Source organism: Rosa rugosa, chromosome 5, assembly GCF_958449725.1.
Source record: "Rosa rugosa chromosome 5, drRosRugo1.1, whole genome shotgun sequence".
In the NCBI taxonomy this organism is placed as follows: Eukaryota; Viridiplantae; Streptophyta; class Magnoliopsida; order Rosales; family Rosaceae; genus Rosa; species Rosa rugosa.
The window spans coordinates 17,766,516-17,794,440 of record NC_084824.1 but is presented as its reverse complement, the minus strand read 5'-3'; the positions used below and the strand labels follow the sequence as shown (position 1 = coordinate 17,794,440).

Below are 27,925 nucleotides of genomic sequence, written 5' to 3'. Positions count from 1 at the left end.
ATTTGACTCGAAACGTGACTTTAGATACTGATTTGACCCCGACATAAGAGCCCACTTTTCAAACTTTAAATCCCTAAGAAGAGCAAAATAGACAATTCCAATTTAATCTAATTTCTAATTTTCTTCATTTTTTCTCTGTATTATTCCTCTGTAATCGATCAGCGCGCAAACTCTGAAACCACAAACCCAATTTCAAAAGCTATTCTCTTTCTTTCTGGGTCCAAACAAGAATCGACATTGAAGCCTTTGAGAGGTAGAACAATTCAACACTCTGCATCAAGCATGTCATGTTCTTACTAATTTCTCTCTTTTCTCTCTCTCTCTCTCTCTCTCTCTCTCTCTCGTATGAAACCTAGCCTCTATCTCTTTGTTTTGGCTCACAAGAGCACCGACCCTATTTTCTCCTCAGCCAAACTCTCTCCCTCTCATGGTCCGTACACTGTGATAAAACCCAGATGTGCCCAAAAATTCACACCAAAAAAACTGAGGCAGAGCGAGGGAATGAGCTTGAAGGAGGCTTTGACGATGACGATGACTCGGAGCGATTAGAATTAGAAAAACGGTTTAGGATTGGATTTTGTTGGGTGGTATGGAGTTTGGTTGAAAAATTTCAGTGTGGTGGGTGGTGAGAGCTTGTGAGGTGTGAAAGAGTGAGATGGCGGGGAGAGGATCCAGATGGGCGGGCTGAGGATCCAGAAGGTGGCGATGAGAATCATGGGGACAAACGACAAATCGTTCAGCTGTCGAACGCCGAGTCGGTGGCGGAGGATGAGGAAGAGCTAATGTGAGAGGCGATCCGACGACTGCTGTCACAGAAGAAATCGAGCACCGCCATTCTCAAGTCCAAAAATTCGGAGACCATCGACATCCGGAAGCTTGATTTGTTCTTGATTGGGTATGGTGAGTGTTAATGTCTAAAGTTCAGCGGTAGCTGAGCTTTGGTTAACGCTGATCCGATGGGCGGATCGCTACTTGTGATATTACTGGAGCCTCCACTACCTATCAAGTAAAATACAGAGGGCGTCAGAGGGAGACCGCGTTGGGCGGTCTTCTCTTCTCCGATGCCTAAGTTAGTCAATGTATTTATGTTGACAAAGTAACAGTAGGGAAGTAATAAAATGCGTAATTAATGAGGAGAGAAGAGAAAACCTTTTATAGGTGAGGAAGGAGTTGAACTTCTTCATGTTTTCGATGTGGGAGTGATGTACTTCAGTCTCCAGCTTCTAGAGCTTTTGATGCTGTCTTGGCGCGGCGCGTGGCGGCGCGTCAGCGGTGATCTGGGGGTAAGCCGGGGCTCAGGCGGTAGCTTGCCTAGCTGTGTTCCCGTAGGTTACTCCTTTGGCGGGAGTTGGTACCGCTGACGGTAGCATGAGTGTGGCTCATTATAGCTAATTATGCTTGTAAATGCCTATGTAAGTACAAGTCCCCCAAGTCCCCAGTCAAGGAGGGCAATCTTGGTTGGGGAGTTGCCTAGCGGTTCGAAGCGTTACTTCCGCCAGTCTTGCCAAAGCATAATTAGCGTCAGTGCATTGTCAACCATGGACTTACTAAACAAACGCTTTATACCCTTTCGGGTGGGCCCCTGCTAGGCCCCCCAGGGAGTCCCCAACTCCCCGGCTAAGATAGACCTCCGTTTGGTCGGTGTATTGTTTGTTGAGGGGAGCTGCGCGGAGCAGAGGGTGTTGGGTAGCGAGCCCAATCTTTGATACTCGAGTGGCGAGGGTCAACATGCCTGATCAGGGCCGTCGTAGACTGTTGACAAGTCCCCCTGTCCCGTAGAGACGTGGTTTCTGCACACCGCGTGGCGGTCGTCGTAGGTTTGACTGTAACGCCACGTGGCGGTCGTCGTCAGAATGAGGCGTTACCTCGGGAATTGCCGTTGGCGGAATTTCCTCTGCTGATAGTAAGTGGCAGGAAGTGTCGCGGGGACCTGGCTGGTTGCCGTTCAGCAGACTGTCTTGCTTGCAGGAGGGAGGGGTTCCGCTAGCGGAGTTGCGCTTAGCGGAGACTCGCTTGCAAGAAGAAAAGGGAAAAGTTCCGTTAGCGGAGTTGCGCTTAGCGGAGACTATCTCGCTTGCAAGAAGAAAAGGGAGAAGTTCCGCTAGCGGTGTTGCGCTTAGCGGAGACTCGCTTGCAAGAAGAAAAGGGAGAAGTTCCGCTAGCGGAGTTGCGCTTAGTGGAGACTCACTTGCAAGAAGAAAAAGGAGAAGTTCCTCTAGCGGTGTTGCGCATAGCGGAGACTTGCTTGCAAGAAGAAAAGGGAGAATTTCCGCTAGCGGAGTTGCGCTTAGCGGAGACTATATCGCTTGCAAGAAGAAAAGGGAGAAGTTCCGTTAGCGGAGTTGCGCTTAGCGGAGACTTGCTTGCAAGAAGAAAAGGGAGAAGTTCCGCTAGCGGAGTTGCGCTTAGCGGAGACTCGCTTGCAAGAAGAAAAGGGAGAAGTTCTGCTAGCGAAGTTGCGCTTAGCGGAGACTCGCTTGCAAGAAGAAAAGGGAGAAGTTCCGCTAGCGAAGACTCGCTTGCAAGAAGAAAAGGGAGAAGTTCCGCTAGCGGTGTTTCGCTTAGCGGAGACTCGCTTGCAAGAAGAAAAGGGAGAAGTTCCGCTAGCGGAGTTGCGTTTAGCGGAGACTCCGTCGATTCGTAGTCTTCCTCCTCAGTGGTTACTTCGGGTAGACGCTTCGTTTGACAATGCCCGACACGTGGCCGTCACAGATTGGGTTAGCGTGTGTGATAACGTCTCTTCAGCACGCCCGTCTCTTCGCCATTAATGCGAGTAATTATTGATTTTGTAACCGAGGCGTCGCCTCGGTTAATCCAGAGAGTAAGTGCATTTGTGGGGCACGTGTACGGTTGTGGTGCGATGTCGTTTTTCAACGGACGGCCTAGACTAGTTTGATGTTGACATAAAAGAGAGGGAAACTTGGAGGTTTAACACTTTTACCTTCAAGCTTTGCCCTGAGATCCGAGAAAAAGACACTGCCATCTCCGTGAAGCTTTCGATCTTTGGAGGACGGAGATGTCGTTCAGCAAAGACGAGAACCCTCGAGCATATCCGAGTTTCCATCCCTGAGGTTGGTAGCCCAAATCCCCTCCCTGTTGTATTGGGTTTTTGTTTGTTTTAGGGCTGTCACTCGGTCGGTTCGAATCGGTTATAGGTATTACCAACTTCAAAACCAAAGCTTTCGGTTTCAAAATTGAGCTACCAATTACCAACCAAAATTTTCGGTTTTTAATCATATCTACCAAATTCGGTATTTCGGTTTTCGGTATTACCAACTTTAGAACAACTAATTCTTTGTAATATAAATTAGAATGAACAAAATTAGGTTTTTCAATTTTATAACCGTAAACTTTGTATTCATCTACTAATCATAGCTTTCTTTTGTATATATGACATCAAATTTTATCTATTTTCAATAAAACTAGGTTATTTAACCATCTTGGACTAGGTTACTCAAAATACATGTACTATTAATTATGTAGTATATTGAGTAATGTTCATACTATTATGAAAACTTTTATGTTTATTTTTTAATATACATGTATGTGTATTGAAAATCATAGTATATAAAGTTAATATTTAGATAATCGGTAGATTCGGTATTTACCAAAACCAAACCAACTTTTTCGGTAATTTTCGATTTCGGTTTTATCGGTCTCGGTTATCAAAAAGTCGGTTTACCAAACCTAAAGTATCGGTTGGTATTCGGTCGGTTTGGTAATTACCAAACAGAGTGGCAGCCCTATTTGTTTATGTCGATTTCTGGTTTTTTGGTTTCGAAGTGGTTTCTAGCACTCTCCGGTGTCTCTAAGGGTGTATAGTTGTGTTTGGGGGTGGGTTGTAGGTGTTTGATAGGAGGTTGAGGATTCTTGCCTTGCTAGATGGTCGAATCTGGGTTTGAGTGTGTTTTGCTCGTGTTTTGGCACTTTATGGGTATGGGTGTTCTTGATGTTCTTGGGTGAGAACAGAGATAAGGGTGAGTTTTGATCTTGCTGGAACTGACTGGTTTGGGTTTTAGGGTTTGTGATGGTTAGCGTCGTAGAGATCTCGAGCAGTGAGAATTCCGGGTCTGACGTGTCGCTCAACGTGGCGGATAGGATATTTATTGACTCGTTGCGTCTGTCTGCCCCTGCAGGAACCTCACTGTCCGCACCGCTAAAGACCATACCCTGGGAGGTCGCCATGGGTCGTGCCGGTCGTCCTGAGAGTTTTAGGGCAAGAGAGGAAGTAGCCGCTCGCAAAAGGCGAGAGGAGCGGCTAGCGAGCAATAGCGCCGCTAGCGGTTCCGCTGGCGTGGTGAGAGAGACTGGTGGGGAGGAGGTTGAATCAGCTTGGGTTCTGTCCGACGGCACCGCAGTTGATGAGGCGGGAGGGCCGATGCTGGCGGCTGTCGTCAACCGCGTGAAGCGGGTCTTTCGCCTCCCCGGCGTGGTGAAATTGCGGTCGCCGAACGCCGATGATAGGGCCTTCATTCTGCCAGCGGGGCATGCCGCCGTTCACGAGGCCATCTTCCGCCAGGGTGTGACCTTCCCATTACTTCCCAATCTTCAGATCTTGGTATGCGAGTTTGATCTCGCCTTTGGGCAGATCTGCCCCAACATGTGGCGGTTGCTATTGGCGTTGAACTCGTTGTGGAGCTTATCGGGGTGTGAAGGGCTGACCGTGGCGGAGGTACTTCACTTCTACGAGCTTACCTATGTGCGGTGGCAAGGGTGTAGCAGGCAGGTGAACCTCTCCCGCCGCCAGGGGGCACCCAAGTTGATAGAGAATCTGAAAGATTCGATGTCTCCCTGGCGGGCGACCTATTGCGTGGCGGTGTCGGGGTGGGAGTATGACGCCGGTACGAATGAGGGGGCACCGACGTATAGGATCAAGTCAGAGTTCCAGCCAATCCGAGGTTGTTGATAGTCATTGCTGACTGAAGTTTGGCGGATACCGTCCGTACGATGTGCCTGTATATTTTGTATTTTTTTTTTTCTAACCCTTGCTTCGTTTCTTGTGTAGCGGGTCTTCGCTACAATTTGACGCGGGAGGAGCAGTGTCGCCTGGCGAGGATAAGAGGCTGTTGGCAGAATCGTAACCTGCTCGACCTCCGCCTGCTCACCGGGTGGGAATTGTTGGTTGATCTGAAACTGACACGCGCCGTTGGTAAGCAGTTCCCGCCGACTTGTTCCTTGTCAATCCTTTTTTTTTTTTTTTTGACTTGTGCGATGGTTGCAGAATCACCGCCGGGAAACAAGGCCAGTCGCGAGGCGTTTGAGAAGGCCATGGATCGTGCAGAGATCAACAATTTCCTGGAGACTATGTACGCCGCTGGGCTGGAGGCCCAGCAAACTACCGTTGATTCCGGTACACTAGCGGTGAGCCCATCCGATGTGCCAGTGGTGCTGCCGATGCCGCACCACTCTCATCTTGGCGCCGACGGTTCGCCCGTGGTTCAGCCGGGAACTGGCGCCGCTCAGGGGGCAGTTGGCCGAAGCAAAGCCCTTGCTGCGCCCGTGCAGCCGAAAGAGAGAGTACCCGCCAACAGACGTGGGTCCCAGAGGGAGAGGGTGGTGCCCTCAAAAGAGGCGGTGACTATCGCGGGGCTGTAGCTGCAGACGAGATCGCTCCCTGTTGCCGCTGTTGCCACCCGGGTGGTACTGCAAAGGAAACGGCTGCAAAATGATACTGATGAGGATGATGATGCCATCGACGCGGAGACCCTCGGGGCCAGCCAACAGAAGAAAACTAAGCAGGCTCCGCCCAGGGTGACCGTGGCTGCTAGTGGGGAGGTGCAAACGAGCGATCTAGACTCGTTTGCCGCGTATGCTGAGTTCCTGACCGACTCTGAGGGGGAGTTTCTCTTCCATCTGTGCGAGCGGCTCGGGTTCGGCCGACTAGAGGGGATTGTGCGCTCGACTGCTATTGACCAGTCGCCCTATAGTTCAGCCTTCGGGCATCTGTCTGTTGGCTTGCATGAGATGTTCCTGGCAGCGTCGAGTCAGCCCTGCGTTGAGCGGCAGCTAAGGGGAGAGATGAATGATCTCCAGAGGGAGCTGGGGGAGGCTAGCAACAAGCTGGCGGAGGTGCAACAGCGGTTGGCCAAGGCCGAGGGTGACGCGGCGGATGCTCGCGGCAAGCTGAATGTCGCTGTTGCGCGGGATATTGAGCGGAACAACCGTGTGGTAGGATGCTCTGCTGCAGGATCAGCTGGCGGCGAAGGTCAAGAAGATCAAGATCCTTCAGCGGGACTCTGCCGCCAAGTCCGCGGAAGTGAAGCGGCTGGAGGGTGAGGTTGCCCAGCGGGCAACGAAGAGGAGCTGAATGGAGGCCGCCGCCGTGGAGGCGTTCAAGCAGTCGGCGGAGTACAAGAAGGCAATGACGGAGGCTGCGAAGGCCGGGGCCGTCGCCAACCTGGACCTTCTGAAGCAGAAGGGTGCCATTGACTGGGTGAAGGCTTCCCAATCCGCCGAGCCAGTCGGGTCAGCGAGAATCCGCGAGCAATGTGGTCCCTGCTAGAGTTGAGGGTGTCCGCTCAGGTAGTGGAGAAAGTGGCGAGCGTCAAGCGGACGATTCTCAGCGGACTCCACCTCCTACCCAATCCGAAGTCTCTCGCGCTGGTTTCATGGCCGCCCATACCCGGGCGGATGGCACCATATTGACTCCAAGCCCTACCGCCCATGGATCTGATTAGACGAGCAGTCTAGCTGGGCAACAACCACCGTCGGTTGGGGATCACGTCGCCGCTGCTCCTGAGAGCTGAGACTGCTTGATAGCTTTTGTAGTGCCGCTGAGGCCTTGCTTACCTTTCCCCCTTTTTTGTTTGTGCCGTTAAGGCTTCTTGTACTTTTGACAATATTTTTGGGCGGGGAGTCCCGACCCTCAATATATGCAGTTTGTTTTTTGCGTTTGAATTTTCTAAGTGTTGGATTCCTTGCGTTGTTTGCACGTTGCTATACCGCCAGAGTTTTGACTTGTGCTTCTGTTAATCAACGAAACATTAAAGGAATTAAAATTGTTCCAAGTGCACGATGTAGCGGACGTGGTCCGCCGAATATTGTTGGCGTTGCCAGTTAATTCTTGTGCTTGCACTGGGTGACAATGGTTTGAATAATTCCTCGTTTCATTGATAGCTGACAGATCAATGTTTTACAAAAGCGGGGTTGTACCCGTTGGGTAGCTTCCCTTAGCTAAATATTGAACAAAAATTTAGCTAAGTCAAGATGCTCTTGGGTAGCGGTATGACTATTTGTAGTAATACCGAAGGTGTTCGGTATTCCAAGGGTGGGTCGTTGTGAAGCCATCCTTGTCCAATAAGTAGAAGGTGCCGGGGCTAGCGACTTCCACAATTTTGTATGGACCTTCCCAAGTTGGGCGGAGTGCCGTTGGCGGTGGAATGACTTCCTTCATTACCCAGTCCCCCAGTTGGAGGTTCCGGGCTTTGACCCTGGCGTTGTAGAAACGCGATACCCGTTGCTTATTTTGCAGATTGTGCAAATGGGCCTTGTGTCATTTCTCCTCTAGGAGGTCCATGTCGAGGTTGACGCCTTCGCCGTTGGTCTCAGAGCCGTAGCCTTCGACCCTAGCGGTAGGTTGAGTTACCTCAACAGGTAAGACGACTTCGGTTCTGAACATCATATAGAATGGTGTTTCACCAGTGGTGGAAGTTGGGGTAGTCCTGATGGCCCACAGAACTTCCGAAAGCTTCTCCGCCCATAATCCCTTGGCGTCGTCGAGTTTCTTTTTTAGCAGCTTCTTGATTATCTTGTTTGCTGCTTCGACTTGGCCATTGGTTTGGGGGTGAGTGACAGATGCGAAACTCATCTTGGTGCCCAGGTTAGCAGTGAAAGATATGAGTTCCTTGTTGTTGAACTGTGTGCCGTTGTCTGTGATGATTGTGTGGGGGATGCCATAGCGGCAGTAGATGTTCTTCCAGAGGAAATGAGTTACCTTGGCGGTAGTTATTACCGTCAGTGGCTCCGCCTCTATCCACTTGCTGTTGTAGTCGATGGCAACAATGATGTACTTGAACTGGCCCTTGGCTGTTGGGAATTTTCCCATCAAGTCCAGGCCCCACGTTGAGTGAATCCATGGACCAATGATGATTGACAGGGGTTCTGCCGGGGCATGGGGGAGATCTGCGTATTGTTGACATTTGTGGCAAGACCTTGATACCCTTCTGGCATTGTCGCCGAGCATAGGCCAAAAGTAGCCTTGTCGCATTGTGCGATTGGCCAAGGATCTGGCGCCCGAGTGGTTTCCACACTCCCTGGCGTGTATCATTGTAAGAACGACCTTTCCCTCCTCTAGGGTTAGACACCGGAGGTTGGGATGGGTGAACCCATGTCGGTAAAGCTTGCCATTCTGGATGTTGTAGCGGGTTGCTCTCCGCTCTAGCTGTTGTGCTTCGACCTTATCCGCTGGCAGTGTCCCATTGCGCTTGTATTCGATGATTTCATCCATCCAATTGGGATTGACCTCAATGTTGAAAATCTTCGCTAGGGTTTTTGTGATGCTAGGCTTGTCAAGACACTCCACCCTTGTGTCCGTTGGACTTTGGTGTGGTTGAGCGGTTGCAAGTCTTGCCAGGGAATCAGCCTTGGCGTTCTTTTCCCTGGGGATATGCGTGATGGTGTGAAATTTGAATTTTTTGAGGAGCGTCCTGACGTACCCCAAGTATGCCGCTAACTGTTGGTCCTTGGCCTGAAAACTGTCATTGACCTGGTTAACGACTAACTGGGAGTCACTGAATATGTTGACACTGTCAGCGCCCTTGTTGATGGCGAGGAGTAAGCCGGCTGTTAATGCTCAAAAGTTCAGCGGTAGCTAAACCTTTGCTAACGCTGGTCCGATGGGCGGACCGATACTTGTGGTGTTCTCAAAGCTTCCGCTACCTGTCAAGTAAAATACAAAGGGCGTCAGAGGGAGACCGCGCTGGGCGGTCTTCAACTCTCCGATGCCTAAGTTAGTCAATGTATTTATGTTGACAAAGTAACAGTAGGTAAGTATTGAATGCGTAATTAATGAGGAGAGAGGAGAGAACCTTTTATAGGTGAGGAGAAGGCTGATCTTCTTCTTGTTTTCGATGTGGGACTGATGTGCTTCAGTTCTCAGCTTCAGGAGCTTCTGATGCTATCTTGACACGGCGCGTGGCGGCGCATCGGCAGTGATCTGGGGGTGATCCGAGGCTCAGGCGGTAGCTCGCCTGGCAGTGTATCTGTAGGCTATTCCTTTGGCGGGAATAAGTACCTCTGGCGGTACAATGAGCGTAGCCCATTATAGCTAATTATGCTTGTCAATGTATATGTATGTACAAGTCCCCCAAGTCCCCAGTCAAGGAGGGCAATCTTGGTTGGGGAGTTGCCTAGCGGTTCGAAGCGTTACTTCCGCCAGTCTTGCAACAGCATAATTAGCGTCAGTGCGTTGTCAACCATGGATTTACTGAGCAAACGCTTTATACCCTTTCGTGTGGGCCCCTGCTAGGCCCCCCAGGGAGTCCCCCACTCCCCGGCTAAGATAGACCTCCGGATGGTCGGTAAATTGGTTGTTGAGGGGGAGCTGCACGGAGCAGAGGGTGTTGGGTAGCGAGCCCAATCTTAGTACCCAGTGACGGGGGTCAACGTACCTGATCAGGGTCGTCGTAGACTGTTGACAAGTCCCCGTGTCCCGTAGGGACGGTCTGACCGTAACGCCGCGTTGCGGTCGTTGTTAGAGTGAGGCGTAGCCTCGGGATCCGCCGCTGGCGGAAGTGCCCCCACTGATTGCAGCAGGAAGCATCGTCGCGGAGACGTGCCTGGTGGTACCTTATTGAGCGGTGCTTGTGCTCCGCAAAGTTCGTATCCTGCCAAATGGAAGGGAGTTCCGCTAGAGATATCTGTAGCGGAAGATGCTCCATTTGCAGGGTAAAGTGAGAAGCTTCGCTGGCGGAGACTTCGTCACTTGGAAGGTGACAAGTGGGAAGTTCCGCTAGCGGAGTTTCGCTTAGCGGAGACTTCGTCACTTGGAAGGTGACAAGTGGGAAGTTCCGCTAGCGGAGTTTCGCTTAGCGGAGACTTCGTCACTTGGAAGGTGACAAGTTGGAAGTTCCGCTAGCGGAGTTTCGCTTAGCGGAGACTTCGTTACATGGAAGGTGACAAGTGGGAAGTTCCGCTAGCGGAGTTTCGCTTAGCGGAGACTTCGTCACTTGGAAGGTGACAATTGGGAAGTTCCACTAGCGGAGTTTCGCTTAGCGGAGACTTCGTCACTTGGAAGGTGACAAGTGGGAAGTTCTGCTGGCTGAGTTTCGCTTAGCGGAGACTTCGTCACTTGTAAGGTGACAAGTGGGAAGTTCCGCTGGTGGAGTTCCGCTTAGCGGAGACTTCGTCACTTGGAAGGTGGCAAGTGGGAAGTTCCGCTAGCGGAGTTTCGCTTAGCGGAGACTTCGTCACTTGTAAGGTGACAAGTGGGAAGTTTCGCTCGCGGAGTTTCGCTTAGCGGAGACTTCGTCACTTGGAAGGTGACAAGTGGGAAGTTCCGCTAGCGGAGTTTCGCTTAGCGGAGACTTCGTCACTTGGAAGGTGACAAGTGGGAAGTTCCGCTAGCGGAGTTTCGCTTAGCGGAGACTTCGTCACTAGGAAGGTTTCTTCAGGTGGTTACTTCCATTAGACGCTTCATCTGCTAGTGGTGGACACGTGGCCATCTCCTAGAGGGTTAGCGTCTGGAGGCGTGTCGCCTAAGTCTGGTAGTCTTCTCGCCATTAATGCGAGTAATTATGGATTTTGTAACCGAGGCGACGCCTCGGTTAATCCGGAGAGTAAGTGGATACGTGGGACACGTGTACGGCCGGGGCGCGATGTCGTTTTTCAGTGGACGGCATAGGATTCTTTGATGTTGACATAAAAGGGGGGGAACTCAGCGAGATTTGACACTTTGCCAAAGCTTCAAACCTTACTGTCGTCTTCAACCCTTGTTCGTCCGAGACTGAAGAAGAAGGCTGCTGGGATTGGATTTATCGTACCGAGGTAGACGAAGATTTCCCTTATCGAAGATTACTGCTTGCCATCGTACCGAAGTTTTCGCCTTTGAGGTTGGTATCTTGATCCTCTTTCCTGTTCCATTGGTTCTGGTGATTTCTGGGTTTTGTTGATTCTGTGTTTGGGGCGTTATTTGTTCTTGTCTGGTGTGCTTTGAGGGTGTAAAGTGAGATTTGGGTGTGGGTTATCGTGTTTGGCAGAGGGTTTGTGTTTAGGGATTTGCTAGATGGTTGAATCTGGGTTGAGTGTGGTTGTTCTTGTTTTGGCTTTTTCTGGGTAATTGTTCTTGATGTTCTTGGTTATAACTGATGTAGGCGTAGGCTAGATCTTGTTTGAGCTAACTGGTTTGGGTTTTAGGGTTTGGGATGGCTAACTTCATAGAGATTTCGAGCAGTGAGGATTCCGGGTCTGACGTGTCGCTCGGCGTGGCGGATAGAATATTTATTGACTCGTTGCGTCCGTCTGCCCATGCAGGAACCTCACTGTCAGAACCGCTAGAGGTTGAGCCGCTACAAACAATACCTTTCGAAGTAGCCATGGGTCGTGTCTTGCGTCCTGAGAGTTCTAGGGCAGGGGAAGCCGCTGCTGCCAAAAATAGGCGTGACGAGCGGCTAGCGAGTAACAGTGCCGCCAGTGGTTCCGCTGACGGGGGAGATGTGGCGGGAGAGAATGCCGAGTTAGCGTGGGTCATTTCCGACGGTACCTATGTTGACGAGGCAGGTGGGCGGATGAACGCCGTCGCCGTCAATCGGTTGAAAGGAATGTATCGGTTGCCGGGCGTGGTAAAGCTGCGTCCGCCGATGGTGGACGAGAAGGCATCGATGCTTCCAGAGGGGTTTGCCGCCGTGCATGAGGCGATATTCCGCCAAGAAGTGACACTCCCGCTGATGCCAAACCTTCAAATTTTGGTGTGCGAGTTTGGCCTTGCTTTTGGGCAAATTTGCCCTAACATGTGGCGGTTAATGCTAGCGCTGAACTCACTATGGCGGCTGTCTGGTTGTGAGGGACCAACCGTGGCGGAAGTGCTGCACTTCTACGAGCTGGTGTATGTGAAGCGCCAAGGCTGCAGGGGGCAGGTGAATTTGAGTCGCCGCTCGGGGGTGCCGAAGCTGATCGAGAATCTGAGGGACTCCATGTCCTACTGGCGGGGGACCTTCTGTGTTGCCACGGCAGGGTGGGAATACCAAGCCGGGTCCAACGAGGGGGAGCCGACGTTTAGGATTAAGTCGGAGTTTCAGCCTATTCGAGGTTGTTTGCCGGTCTCCGTCGAACATAACTGGCGGTTTCTCTTGCCCATATTCTTGTACTCTTCTAACGATTACAATTTTTGTTTATGCAGCGGGCTTGCGCTATAACCTGACGCGTGAAGAAGAGTGTCGCGTGGCTCGTATAAGAGGTTGTTGGCGGAATCGCAACCTGCTGGACTTTCGCCTTCTTATCGGTTGGGAGTTGTTGGTCGACCAACGCCTGACACGTGCCGTTGGTAAGAAATCTCCGCCACACTGTATCCTCAATCAGACTGTCCCAGGCTAACCGGTTGTTTTTTTTTTTTAGAAAATCCGCCGGGTAACACGCGAAGCCGTGACGCCTTTGCCAAAGCTATGGACCGTGCGGAGATTGATAACTTCTTGGAGACGATGTATGCATCCGGGCTGGCGGCTCAGCAGACGGTGGTGAATCCGGAAACACTGGAGTTGAGCCAGTCCGAGGTTCCGGTGGCGCTACCTATGCCGCATCACTCCCACCTTGGTGATGACGGCCTGCCCGTCGCCCAATCTGGGGGCCACGTGGCCGGCGGGAAAAAGGGGTTTACCACCGCCGCGCCACAGAAAGAGAGGGAGCCCGCCAACCGTCGTGGGCCTCAGAGGGAGAGAGTGGTGCAGCGAGTGGGGACCGGCACCGCCGCTGGGATGGAGCAGCCGGCAAGGGAGTCGAGGCCTGGTACTGCTGGAAGCACACGGGTGCTTCAGCGAAGGCGTCGCCAAAACGACTCCGCCGATGAGGAAGAGGAGGATGATGTGGGGATCATCGGGGCCCGCCAACAGAAGAAGGCGCGACAACGTCCGCCCAAGGCTCCCGTGGTCGAGGAGAGAGAGGCTCCCGTGAGCGACTTGGATTCGTTCCCCGCGTACGCAGAGTTCATGACCGACAGTGAGCGGGAATTCCTCTACCATCTCTGCGAGCGGTTAGGGTTTGGCGGCCTAGCGGGGATTTCACGCCCAACGGCTATTGAGCAGTCGCCCTTCAGCTCGGCGTTCGGTCACTTGTCAGTTGGGTTGAACGAAATGTTCCTGGCGGCGTCGAAGCAGCCCCGGGTTGAGCGGGAACTCAGGGAGGATATCCAGGGTCTTGAGAGAGAGTTGGCGGAGGCGAGGGCGAGGCTGGTGGAGGTGGAACGACGCCTGACAAAGGCGGACTGTTATGCTGCGGATGCCCGCGGTAAGCTGGAGGTGGCTGTCCAGCGGGACCTGGAGCGGAATGATCAAGTCTCCAAGATGGAGCATGACATGTCCCTGCTGCAGCAACGGGTGGCCGCTAAGGATAAGAAGGTGGATATCATGCAGCGGGAGTCCGCCGCCAGACAAGCCGAGGTGAAGAAGCTGGAGGGTGAGGTTGCCCGCCTGAGAGCTGAAGGGGACCGCGCCGCAACCGCCGCTGTTGAAGCATTCAAACAGTCGGCGGATTACAAGCATGCGATGAATGAGGCGGCGAAGGCTGGGGCCCTAGCCAATGTAGAGATGCTGAAAAAGAAGGGCGCTATTGACTGGGTGAAGGCGGCCCAGCCCGAGGTGCCGTCGGCTCAGAAAACCCCGCCAGCGAAGAATGTCCCGCCGACGAAGAGTGTGGTCTCTGCCCAAGCCGAAGGTGCCCGCTCGGGCAGCGGAGAGAGTGGCTCTCGACCAGCGGGTGACTCCCAGTGGACTCCTCCTACCTAGTAGGAGGTGTCCCGTGCTGGTTTCCTGGCGGCTCACACTAGGGCGGACGACACAATAGAGACTCCAAGTCCAACTGCCAGAGGGTCTGACCAAACGAGCCGCGCACATCTGCCGCCGCACGCCGAAGGTGAAGAAGCTGAAGCCAACCCATGAGATGTGGATCTCCTTTTTGTAGCCGCTGAGGCCCAAAGTTTTGTAATGAATATTTTTGGGTGGGTAGTCCCAACCCCTTATATGGAATGAAACTTTGAAATTTTGTGTTTGTCATGATATGCTTGTGCCGCTAGAGTTTTGACTTAGAGTTTTCTTTTGCTAATCAATGAAACATTAAAGGAATTAAGATTGGTCCAACTGCACAGTGTAGCGGACGTGGTCCGCTGACGATTGCTGGCGTTGCCAGTTGCCCTTGTGCTAGACTTGGTAACAATGGTTTGAATAATTCCTCGTTTCATTGATAGCTGACTGATCAGCGTTTACAAAAGAGGGGTAGTACCCATTGGGTAGCTTCGCTTAGCTAAACATTGGACAAAAATTTAGCTAAGTCAAGATGCTCGCGGGTAGCGGCATGACTATTTGTAGTAATATCGAAGGTGTTCGGTATTCCAAGGGTGGGTCGTTGTGACGCCATCCTTGTCCATTAAGTAGAAGGTGCCAGGGCTGACGACTTCCACAATTTTGTATGGACCTTCCCAAGTTGGGCGGAGTTTTGTTGGCGGTGGAATTACTTCCTTCATTACCCAGTCCCCCAGTTGGAGGTTCCGGGCTTTGACCCTGGTGTTGTAGAAGCGTGATATGCGCTGTTTGTTTTGCAGATTGTGCAAATGGGCCTTGTGTCGTCTTTCCTCTAGGAGGTCCTTGTCGAGGTTGACGCCGTCGCTGTTGGTCTCGGGGCAGTAGCCTTCGACCCTAGCGGTAGGTTGAGTTACCTCAATAGGCAGGACAGCGTCGGTTCCGAACATCATACAAAAGGGCGTTGCACCAGTGGCGGAAGTTGGAGTTGTCCTGATGGCCCATAGCACCTCTGGAAGCTTCTCCGCCCACAAACCCTTGGCAGTGTCGAGTTTCTTTTTTAGCAGCTTCTTGATTATCTTGTTTGCTGTTTCGACCTGGCCGTTGGTTTGGGGGTGAGCAACAGATGCAAAACTCATCTTGGTGCCAAGATTGGCGGTGAAAGAGATGAGTTCCTTGTTGTTGAACTGTGTGCCGTTGTCCGTAATGATTGTATGTGGGACACCATAGCGGCAATAGATGTTCTTCCAGAGGAAGTGAATTACCTTGGCGGTAGTTATTGCCGTCAGTGGCTCTGCCTCTATCCACTTGCTGTTGTAGTCGATAGCAACAATGATGTACTTGAACTGGCCCTTGGCGGTTTGAAATTTTCCCATCAAGTCGAGGCCCACGTAGAGTGGACCCATGGGCCGACGATGATTGACAGTGGTTCTGCTGGTGCATGTGGGAGATCAGCATACTGTTGGCACTTGTGGCAAGATCTCGATATCTGCCGGGCGTCATCACCGAGTGTAGGCCAAAAGTAGCCTTGTCGCATTGTGCGATTGGCCAAGGACCTGGCGCCCGAGTGGTTTCCGCATTCTCCGCCGTGAATTCTTGCCAGGACGACCTTTCCCTCATCTAGGGTTAAGCAGCGGAGGTTGGGGTGAGTGAACCCCTGGCGGTAAAGCTTGCCATTCTGAATGTTGTAGCGGGTTGCTCTCCGCTGAAGCTGTCGTGCCTTGACCTTGTCCTCTGGCAATGTCCCGTTGCGCTTGTACTCGATAATCTCGTTCATCTAGCTGGGATTGACCTCAATGCTGAAAATCTCCGCCAGGGTTTTTGTGATACTTGGTTTATCAAGACATTCAACTCTTGTGTCCGCTGGACTCTGATGTGGTTGGGCGGTAGCCAGTCTCGCCAGTGAATCAGCCTTGGCGTTCTTTTCCCTGGGGATTTGTGTGATGGTGTGAAATTTGAATTTTTTGAGCAGTGTTTTGACGTACCCCAAATATGCCGCTAACTGTTGGTCCTTGGCTTGGAAGCTGTCGTTGACCTGGTTAACGACTAATTGAGAGTCGCTGAAGATGTTGACGCTGTCAGCACCTGAGTCAATGGTGAGGAGTAGGCCGGCAATGAGTGCCTCATATTCCGCCATGTTGTTTGAAGCCTTGAAGTTGAATTTCAACGCGTACTCCGCGTTCAGCCCCCCTGGTCCTGTTGAGATGACTCCGGCGCCGCTGGCCTTGGCACTGGCGGAGCCGTCTACATGCAGGTTCCAGTCTGACTGCTGAGGAGCTGGCTCTTCAGCGGCTACCATCTCTGTTCCGGGCCCTGCCTCCTTGCCTGGTTCGAGTTGGCACTTGGTGAGTTCAGCAATAAAGTCCGCCACAGCCTGGCCCTTCATGGCGGTTCTTGGCTTGTACTCAATGTCGAACTCACTGAGCTCAATGGCCCACTTGCTGAGGCGCCCTGAGTGTTCAGGGTTCTGCAGTACCTGCTTCAGCGGTTGATTGGTTAATACATGGATTGTGTGAGCCTGAAAATACTGGCGGAGGCGTCTAAGGGAGGGTATCTTGTTTCAGCTTCGTTCATGCCTCTGCCGGCGTAGAACACTGGGAGCTCCTCCTGGCCCTCACGCTGGACAATGGCGCAGCTTACCGCTGATACCGATACCGCTAGGTATATGTATAGTGTTTCCCCTTGCACAAGAATGGAAAGAAGTGGGACTGCCGCCAGGTATTCTTTCAAACCCTGGAATGCCGCCTGACATTCTGGGTTCCAGTTGATGACTTTCTTGTGAGTGGTTTTGAGGACTTTAAAAAATGGGGCACACATATCAGTGAGTCTGGAGATGAATCGAGAAAGGGCGGTTAACTTGCCTTGGAGGCACTGGACGTGTACTTTATACTCAGGGTCCGCCAGATCAAGGATGGCTTGTACCTTGTCCGGGTTAGCCTCGATGCCTCGTTCGCTGACGATATAACCCAGAAATTTGCTGGCGGTGACGCCAAAGAAGCATTTTTCTGGGTTGAGGCGCATACCATAGGCCAGGAGAATGGTTACTATGATTTTGAGGTTTGCCACATGCCCGCCTGCTTTTATGCTCTTGACCAGCATGTCGTCCACGTAAACCTCGACTATCTTTCCGAGATGCTCCGCGAACATGGCGTTCATCAATCGTTGATAAGTTGCGCCGGCGTTCTTCAGGCCGAAAGGCATGACATTGTAGCAGTATAGGCCCTTGTCGGTGGTGAAAGTGGTGCACTCCTGGTCGTCTGGATGCATCTTGATCTGATTATAGCCGGAGAAAGCGTCCATCATGCTAAGGAGCTCATGTCCAGCGGTTGCGTCAACCAGTTGATCAATGCGGGGTAGCGGGAAACTATCCTTTGGGCACGCCTTGTTAAGATTCTTTAAGTCAACACACATCCGCCACTTTCCCTGGGCTTCTTGACCATAACCAAGTTGGAAATCCACTGGGGATAGATGACCTGGCGGATGAAACCAATGCCCTGAAGCTTGGCAACCTCCTCTCCAATTGCCCTGTACTTCTCCTCATCAAAGGCCCTCCGCTTCTGTTTGATGGGATAGTAAGATGGTTTGATGGTCAGCTTGTGTGTGATGATTTCAGGGGAGATACCTGGCATGTCCGCGTATGACCATGCAAAGACGGCAGCATTGTCACGTAGGAATTGAGTGAGTTCTGCCTCTACCGCTGGGTCCAATTGGGAGCCTATGCGGACTGTCCGCTCAGGGTGCTCGTCCGAGATGCAGACAACCTTCAACGACGTTTCTGCGTTGACTGTCTCCTTCTTTACATATTTCTTCTCCTTATCCCTAGGGTCCTCGAAGATATTTGGTGGCGGTGCCTGGTTTCCCACCGTCAGGATTTCATGGCGGCGTGTTGACCGCGCTATAGTCGTTGAATAGCATTCTCGTGCCAACTGCTGGCTTCCCCTGACACAGCCCGTGCCATTGGGTGTGGGGAACTTCATGAGAAGCATGTATCCAGCGATGATACATTTGAGTTTGTTGAGTGCCGGCCGTCCTATGATGGCGTTGTACGAGCTAAAACAATCGACGACAATGAACTCTGTATGAATCTCCGCCATGCATGGACTAGTGCCAATAGTCAACCGCATGTAGTCAGACCCCAGCGGTTGTGTGACGTCGCCGAAGAAACTGAGTAGTGGCTCATGATCCTGGAGTAATTTGTTGTTCCGCTTGAGGTGGTTGTAGCAACCGCTGAAGATGACGTTGACAGCGGACCCGCTATCCACCAGGATTCTCCCCACTGAAAATCTGCCAAGAATAGCGTCGACCAAGAATGGGTCGTCATGGGGTAGATGTACTCCACGTTCCTCCTCCTCTGAGAAGGTAATAGGTTCCCAACCTGACCGTGGGAGTTTGGCGGACCTCTAGTAGCGGATGTTGCAGACTTCTTTTGGGTGATTAGCGCGTGCATAGCGCTTCCTTGCCCTGTGAGACATGCTAGTGATTGGAGCACCGCCGTCGATGGTGTTGATGCGGCCCAAGGTCTCAATGTTGGCGATCACAGGTGGCGGTTGGCGCACCTTGAATTGCTCCATCTTGCCGTCACGGTATAAGGTCTCAATGGCCATTTTTAGAGCGTTGCAGCTGTTAGTATTGTGACCGCTGTCCTCGTGGTACTTGCACCACCTGCCGGTGTTTCTAGGTTTTCCCGTTTTTGGGTACTTTCCTGGTGGTAGCGGTGGGATCTGATCCTTGCACTGATTGTATATTTCCTCATACGAGGCTGTGAGGACTGTGAACACTGCATACCGCTGAGAAGACTCCGTTTGTTTGTTGCGGTTATCCCCATGGGATGGGCGGTTGCCCTTGTTGTAGTGTTGGTCTTTCTGCCGCTTGTTCTGGTGGTGGCCCTGTTGCCACTCTCTCTTCTTGTCAGTTGGCGGCGCAGCAGGGGTCTTGTCAGCGGTCTCCTGATGACTGGAGGAGGGTTGTGTTGTCTTTGTTGGTGTTGCTGGTGGCGGCGGGGTTTCTCCATATGTGATGAATTCCGCCTGGGCGTGAATGACCGCCTCACTCATGACGTGGTGATATGCCGCATTAGGGTGATTATAGTTGAGGTGATAGAGGAACGGTCCCTTGAGGAGTCCCTGCTTGAAGGCCGCCGATGCCATTGGTTTTTCTAGATCGCGGCACTGAGATGCTGCCGCCCGCCACCTTGTGACGAATGCCTTCAGTGACTCGTCTGCCCCTTGCTTGACGCTGAATAGCTGACTTGTGTTGTGATGTCCGGCGGACAGTAAGATGAACTGAGAGAGGAAGGCGTGTGATAGTGCATGGAATGAGTCAATGGATCCCGGCGGACACTCAAAGAACCAATTCATTGCCTCACCGTCCAACGTTTCGCTGAATAGGTGGCACAGGGTGGGGTCGTCAAATCCCTTGTTGTTGGTGACCTTCTTGAAGGTGTCCATGTGGACGAAGGGGTCGGACATGCCGCTATAGTGAGACATCTTTGGAGTTTTTGCGTACGCCGGTCTGATAGCTTGCAGAATTGCAGCGGTGAAGGGCCCCGGTCTGGACGCGAAAAGCGGACTTTGAGTTGGCGCTGGGGCGCCCGACTCCGCCCGGACTAACCTCTGCTCCAACTGTTGCATCCTTTCCAGTATTTGGGCTGTTGTATTGTCGGCGGATCTTGCCTGGATGTTCCGCTGGACCTGTCTGTGCCTTGGCGCAGGCGGATTGCCCTTGGTCCTCGCCCTAGCTTCCGAGCGGTTGGTGCGCGGCATTGATTTCGCCTCCTGCTCTAACATTAGCTGGGGGATGGGCGATGGTCCCATCCCCAATAGTTCAGGTGGGTCCAGCGGTACCTGCATCTGTATGACTGGTCCCGGTGCCAATGTGCCGGTGTTGGGCCGACTACGCCTGGTGCTGCGCGATTGCTCGCTCTGCGTTGGATTGGCGGTTCTTTCCAGCGTCTTTTTTAGTTCATCAAAACGTGACATCAGCGTAGCCAACTGCTTTTGGGCCTCAGCCTTCTCTCTGCGCTCCTCTTCACGCTCTCTGTTTGCCTTGTGAAGGTCTGCCAATGCCAGCTCGTACATGGTGGCGAGGTCCTGGCCTGGTGGGCGGCTGCTGCTTAGATTTTCTCACCTCCGGGGTTGGCTGGGGTGTTGAATAGTGCGCAGTTAACACCTACCGCTGGATTGGAGGGTTGGGGAATGGCGGATTGGTCCGCCTGCTCTTCAGCGTTTCCCCCGCTACCGCTAGTCATGGTAGTGGTGGGATGACCTTTTGTTCAAGGGTTCCCACAGACGGCACCAATGTTAATGCTCAAAAGTTCAGCGGTAGCTAAACCTTTGCTAACGCTGGTCCGATGGGCGGACCGATACTTGTGGTGTTCTCAAAGCTTCCGCTACCTGTCAAGTAAAATACAAAGGGCGTCAGAGGGAGACCACGCTGGGCGGTCTTCAACTCTCCGATGCCTAAGTTAGTCAATGTATTTATGTTGACAAAGTAACAGTAGGTAAGTATTGAATGCGTAATTAATGAGGAGAGAGGAGAGAACCTTTTATAGGTGAGGAGAAGGCTGATCTTCTTCTTGTTTTCGATGTGGGACTGATGTGCTTCAGTTCTCAGCTTCAGGAGCTTCTGATGCTATCTTGACACGGCGCGTGGCGGCGCGTCGACAGTGATATGGGGGTGATCCGAGGCTCAGGCGGTAGCTCGCCTGGTAGTGTATCTGTAGGCTATTCCTTTGGCGGGAATAAGTACCTCTGGCGGTACAATGAGCGTAGCCCATTATAGCTAATTATGCTTGTCAATGTATATGTATGTACACCGGCAATGAGCGCTTCATATTCCGCCATGTTGTTTGAGGCTTTGAAATTGAATTTTAACGCGTATTCCACGTTTACTCCCCCCGGCCCTGTTAAGATGACTCCGGTGCCGCTGGTCTTGGCGCAAGCGGAGCCGTCTACGTGTAGGTTCTAGTCTGACTGCTGGGGGGCTGATTCCTCAGTGGCTATCATTTCCGTGTTGTGCTCTGCCTCTGTGTTGGGTTCATCCTGACGCTCAGTGAGCTCTGCGATGAAGTCTGCCACCGCCTGGCCCTTCATGGCTGTTCTTGGTTTGTAGTCAATGTCGAACTCACTGAGCTCGATGGCCCACTTGCTGAGGCGACCCGAGTGTTCAGGGTTCTGCATTACCTGTCTCAGCGGCTGATTTGTTAAGACGTGTATTGTATGGGCCTAAAAATACTGGCGGAGGCGCCTAGCGGCGACGATGAGTGCGAGAGCGAGTTGCTCCAGGGGGGGATATCTTGTTTCTGCCCCGTTCATGCCTCTGCCGGCGTAGAATATAGGGAGCTCATCCTGGCCGTCTCGCCGCATAATGGCGCAGCTTACCGCCGACTGTAATACCGCTAGGTATATGTACAGTGTCTCTCCTTGCACAGGAATGGAAAGGAGTGGGACTGCTGCTAGGTATTCCTTCAAGTTCTGGAACGCCGCCTCACAGTTTGGGTTCTAGTCGATTACCTTCTTGTGGGTTGTCTTCAGAACTTTGAAAAATGGGAGGCACCTGTCGGTGAGTCTGGAAATGAACCGAGAGAGAGCGGTTAGCTTGCCCTGAAGGCTCTGCACTTGTTTCTTCCATTCTGGAGCGTTCATGTTGAGGATGGCTTGCACCTTGTCAGGATTGGCCTCGATGCCCCGTTCACTGACTATGTAACCTAGAAATTTGTTGGCGGTGACGCCAAAGAAACACTTTTCTGGGTTGAGGCGCATACCATAAGCCAAGAGAATGGCGAATATTATTCTGAGGTTTGCCACGTGTCCGCTGGCCTTGATGCTTTTTACTAACATGTCGTCTACGTAGACCTCAATGATTTTGCCCAGATGCTCCGCGAACATGGCATTCATCAGCCGCTGGTAAGTTGCACCGACGTTCTTCAAACCGAAAGGCATGACATTGTAGCAGTATAGGCCTTTGTCGGTGGTGAAGGAGGTGCACTCTTGGTCACCAGGGTGCATCTTGATCTGATTGTAGCCGGAGAAGGCATCCATCATGCTGAGCAACTCGTGCCCAGCGGTTGCATCGACCAGTTGGTCTATGCGAAGTAGCGGGAAGCTATCCTTGGGGCATGCTTTGTTGAGGCCCTTGAAGTCGACACACATTCGCCACTTTCCGCTGGGCTTTTTGACCATGACCAAGTTGGAAATCCACTGAGGGTAATTGATTTGCCGGATGAATCCAATGTTCTGAAGCTTGGCTACCTCTTCCCTTATTGCACGGTATCTTTCCTCATCAAAGGCCCTTCGCAGCTGCTTGACAGGGTAGGCGGATGGTTTTATACTCAATTTGTGTGTGATGATCTCGGGGGAGATGCCCGGCATGTCAGAGTAGGACCATGCAAAGACCGCGGCGTTGTCACGTAGAAACTGGGTGAGTTCAACCGCTACCTCTGGGTCTAGCTGAGCGCCGATGCGGACTGTCCGCTCAGGGTGCTCATCGGAGATGCTGATAACCCTTAAGGATGTTTCTGGGTTGACAGGCTCCTTTTTGACATATTTCTTCTCGTCATCCCTAGGGTCCTCAAAGATATCTGGTGCCCGTGCATGGTTTCCTACCGTAAGGATCTCATGGCGGCGCATCGACCGCGACACAGTCGTTGAATAACATTCACGTGCAAGCTGTTGACTTCCCTTCACGCAGCCTGTCCCGTTGGGAGTAGGGAACTTCATGAGGAGCATGTATCCGACTATGATGCACTTGAGCTTGTTCAGTGCGGGTCGACCAATGATGGCATTATATGAACTGAAGCAGTCCACAATGATGAACTCTGTATGGATTTCCGCCGTACATGGACTAGCGCCGATAGCTAGTCGCATGTAATCAAAACCCAATGGCTGCGTGAGGTCACCGGAGAAGCTAAGCAATGACTCATGATCCTGTAGTAATTTTCTATTCTGCTGGAGTTTGTTGTAGCAACCATTGAAGATGACATTTACAGCAGACCCGCTGTCAACAAGGACCCTTCCCACTGACCATTTATCGAGTATGGTGTCGATCAAGAATGGATCGTTGTGGGGCAGATGTACTCCGTGCTCCTCCTCCTCTGATAAGGTAATGGCTCCCAACCAGATTTTGGGAGTTTAGCGGACCTCTCATAACGGATATTGCAAACTTCTTTGGGGTGGTTAGCACGTGCATAGCGCTTTTTTGCCCTGTGAGACATGTTGGTGATTAGAGAACCACCGTTAATGGTGTTGATGCGGCCCAGGGGCTCAATGTTAGCGATCACGAGTGGTGGTTGGCGCACCTTGAACTGTTCCATTTTACCATCTCGGTACAAAGTCTCAATAGCTGTTTTGAGAGCATTGCAGTTATTGGTATTGTGCCCGCTGTCCTCGTGGTATTTACACCACTTGCCCGTGTTTCTGGGTTTACCCACCCTTGGGTACTTTCTTGGGGGTGGTGGCGGAATCTGGTCCTTGCACTGGTCGTATATTTCCTCATACGAGGCCGTGGGGACTGTAAACACTGCGTACCGCTGGGAGGACTCCGTCTGTTTATTACAGTTATCCACATGAGATGAGCGGTTGGCCTTATTGTAATGTTGGTCCCTCTGTCGCTTGCTCAGGTAGTTGCCCTGTTGCCACTCTCTCTTTTTATCAGTTGGCGGTGTAGCAGGGGCTTTGTTAGCGGTTTCCTAATGACTGGATGAAGGCTGAGTGGACTTTGTCGGTGTCGGCAGAGGTGGTGGGGTTTCTCCGTATGTGATGAACTCTGCCTGTGCATGGATCACAACCTCGCTCATGGCATGATCATACGCGGCGTTTGGATGGTTGTAATTGAGATGATAGAGAAATGGCCCCTTGAGGAGTCCTTGCTTGAAAGCTGCCAGCGCCATTGTCTTATCAAGATCGCGGCACTGGGACGTTGCCGCTCGCCACCTGGTGACGAATGCCTTCAATGTTTCCTCCGCCCCCTGCCTGAGGGTGAATAGCTGCGTTGTGTTGTGGTGTCCGGCAGCCAATAGGATGAACCGAGAGAGGAAAGCATTTGACAGTGCATGGAATGAGTCAATGGACCCCGGCGGGCACTCAAAGAACCAACTCATCGCCTCACTATCCAGCGTTTCGCTGAACAAGTGGCAGAGGGTGGCGTCATCGAACCCCTTGTTATTGGTGACTTTTTTGAAGGTGTCCATATGGACGAAGGGGTCAGTCATGCCGCCGTAATGTGACATCTTTGGCGTCTTTGCGTGCACCGGACGGATGGTATGCAGGATCCTGGCAGTGAATGGTCCTGGCTTGGACGCAAAGAGTGGATTTGGCACTGGCGCTGGGGAGCCTGCCTCCGCTCGGACTAGCCTTTGCTCCAGTTGTTGCATCCTTTCCAGGATTAGGGCGGTTGTGTCACCAGCGGGCCCCGCCTGGAGGTCCCTCTGGGCTAGTTCCCACCTGGGGGCAGGTGGATTTCCTTTAGTTCTAGCCCTGATCGCCGAACGGTTGGTGTGTGGTTGTGACTCCGCCTCCTGCTCTAACATTAGTCTGGGCAGGGGAGGTGGGCCCATCTCCAATAGCTCTGGTGGGTTCAGCGGTACTTGCATTTGTATGATTGGTACGGGTACCAATCCGCCGGTATTGTGCCGACTGCGCCTGGTGCTCCGCAATTGCTCGCTCTGCGCTGGGTTAGCGTTTGCTTCCAGCGCCTTCTTCAGTTCGTCAAATTTTGACATTAGCGTGGCGACCTGCTTTTGGGCTTCCGCCTTCTCTCGGCGCTCTTGCTCACGCTCTCTATTTGCTTTGTGAAGGTCTGCCAGTGCCAGCTCATACATAGCCGCAAGGTCCTGCACCGGCGGGCGGCTGCCACTCGGCAGAGCCTCCGCTGTTTCCTGGGTTAGCGGGACCTGGGGAGTAGCCTGGGGTTCCCCGCTGGGGTTGACCGACGTGTTGAATAGTGCACGGTTAACGTTAACCGCTGGATTAACGTCGGTCGTTGGGTTGTTGGGATGTGGGTTGGCGGATTGATCGGCCTGCTCTTCAGCGTTTCCCCCGCTACCGTTAGTCATGGTAGATGTGGTGGGATGACCTTTTGTTCAAGGATTCCCACAGACGGCGCCAATGTTAATGTCTAAAGTTCAGCGGTAGTTGAGCTTTGGTTAACGCTGATCCGATGGGCGGATCGCTACTTGTGATATTACTGGAGCCTCCACTACCTGTCAAGTAAAATACAGAGGGCGTCAGAGGGAGACCGCGTTGGGCGGTCTTCTCTTCTTTGATGCCTAAGTTACTCAATATATTTATGTTGACAAAGTAACAGTAGGGAAGTAATAAAATGCGTAATTAATGAGGAGAGAAGAGAGAACCTTTTATAGGTGATGAATGAGCTGATCTTCTTCATGTTTTCGATGTGGGACTGATGTGCTTCAGTCCCCAGCTTCTGGAGCTTCTGATGCTGTCTTGGGGCGGCGCGTGGCGACGCGTCAGCGGTGATCTGGGGGTAAGCCGGGGCTTAGGCGGTAGCTTGCCTGGCTGTGTTCCTGTAGGTTACTCCTTTGGCGAGAGTTGGTACCGTTGGCGGTAGCATGAGCGTGGCTCATTATAGCTAATTATGCTTGCAAATGCCTATGTAAGTACAGTGAGAAATAGAGAAACATAAACACTGGAAATCTAATAGTGTTGTTTGATCGGCTTGGACGCACATTCTTGTTGTTCTTATGCTCTGATTTTGTTTCGGAATGGAGGATGTTTGTTGATGCATGACTTTGGTACTGCAGATCGCCACTAAGTGCCGAAAGGCAGTGCATAGATATTTTTCAGGAAAGTGAAGTTCTGGAAAGAAGATGGCCAAGAGGAAGCACCACCTGTCTTTGTAGGTATTATCTAACTGAAGAATGTAATTTGCACTGTCTCTACGTTTTTTTTGAGTAAAAAAACTTTAGAAATTTGTGTGCTGTGTGTGTGATTTATGTTATGTGATTGTGTATGCCAATCTGGTTTGTTATGCTGACTCGTGTCTTCGAAATTTTTCGTTTCTCAATCAATAGAACGTAGATGGCATCAACTACTTTCATGTGAAGGTCGATGGACTCTTGTTTGTTGCCATCAATTGTCTTGGAACTTCTACAAAGAATTGCCCCTGTCATTAAAGATTACGTTAGAGTTCTCAATGAGGATTCTATCAGGAAGAATTTTGTGCTTGTCTATGAGTTGCTTGATGAAGTCATAGTAAGTTCCTTTCATACTGTTCATTCTTCAACATATTTGGTGGTATATGTTTCTGGTGGATTTCTCCGGGTACATCACGCAGAATGCTATACCACGGCTGGGTATCAATATAACCTCCGAGTCCCTGTATGGATAGAATACACAACGTTAGAGGAATAAACCATACCGGAAGGTTTAGGCCTCTCCGATGCCTAAGTAAGGTTCTATATATTTTGACAGAATAATAGTAAAGGAAAGAAGTTATTACCCCCTTGTCGGTGGTTGTGTTGATCTTTTATACTTGAGCATGGGAAAGGAGTTTCCCATTTCTTCGATGTGGGACGCAGCTTGTCCCTTTATAGTTATATCAGCTTCTGGTGTGTAATTAGATGGGCTGTGTTAGCCAGGTCCGAGGCCCTTGGTGCCCGAGGTGTCACCCCTGATGAGCACCATCATGGTGGGTTGTGAACCCGACCCATGGTATGACACTTGGGTGCTCCTATGGGCCCCACCTGATAGTGCCAAAACCTTGTGGTGATGAAATATCTATCAGTATGTACAGTATATATTTGAGTTATATATGAATTACTGCTACCTTACTATTAAGTGTCATTTGCCGAGGATCTTTCGTTTCTTTCTTTTTTGCCTTTCTGTAAATCTGGAATTGTGCTATATATTTGAAGGTGTTCTGTAACTATCACATGTCCCTGATGGTTGTTATACCATTATCCAAATTTTTGGTCTTCTGAAGGACGGTTTTAATTAGAACTACATAGCATAATTTAGCTTGATTTTTGTTTTTATGCAGTGGGTGGTGGTAATAGCGGTGGTTCGGATCGAGAGTGGGAGTGAGAGAAGCTCTTGATGCGAATAGAAGAGGTAAGAGAGAAGATGAAGATGGATGGGTCAGAAAAGAAAACGATGATGAAGAAGATGATTTGTCTATCAAAATTTGATGAATGAACTGTGATTTTTTTTTGCTGTTTTTGTTGCTGAAAGGATGAACAAGAGGAAGAATATGAAGAATTGTGCAGCGGAAGAAGAAGAATATTTAAGGGGGCAGTTTGGACATTTCATCCAAATTGAGGGTCAAAATCTAAAAAGTGGGCCCTTTTGTCGGTGCCAAGTCAGCATCTGACGTTACGTTTCGAGCCAAATTTGAATTTTGGACACGTGTGATGGAAAATGGAAGTGTAAGTGTTGGTATAGATACCTCTCATGCACAAGTATTGGAAGCACAAGGCTCATTAGCCACTTAAAGCGATGTCGATAACACCCAAAGACGATGCCGATACCACACACTTGTGGTATCGGGTAGGCTATAGGTAGTCCCGCATTGGAAACAAAGGGGAGACAAGCCCATCCCCACACTATAAATACATGTCTCTCCACTCATTCAAGGTAAGCCACCACTCTCCATTTACTCCTACCTAGTCTACATTCTTACATGTATCTGACTTAGGCATCGGAGGGTCGAAGGCCGGCTAGCCCGATCTTCCCTCTAACCTCTGTTCATGGTTGGCAAGTACGGATCTCGGAAGTGGAAGCTTTCACCACAACCCCGTTTCTACCACTGAAACAGTAAGGATCATCATGATTAAAAAAAAAAGATCAGGGACCAAACTGATGTTTGCCCTAAAGTTGGAGGGGCAAACTGAATTTAGTCCTTAATTAAATTTAGGATGCGCTTAAGATTTGTGCAGAGGCACTTGGATTTCTTGCATAGAGAAAACTTAGGATATTCTATTAATTAAGTTACTCTTAACTAATGGAATTTTTTTCTTTTTTTTTGAATAA

At 51.2% G+C, this 27,925-nt stretch overlaps 1 long non-coding RNA gene across 1 annotated transcript; it reads left to right on the top strand.

Annotated features, from left to right (window-relative positions):
* The first annotated feature begins 507 nt into the window (after positions 1-507).
* Positions 508-27,320, top strand: LOC133708035 (uncharacterized). The gene is made up of 3 exons (XR_009845527.1): positions 508-895; positions 25,699-25,797; positions 26,937-27,320. It is a non-coding gene; the product is annotated as an uncharacterized LOC133708035 (long non-coding RNA).
* Positions 27,321-27,925: the final 605 nt, after the last annotated feature.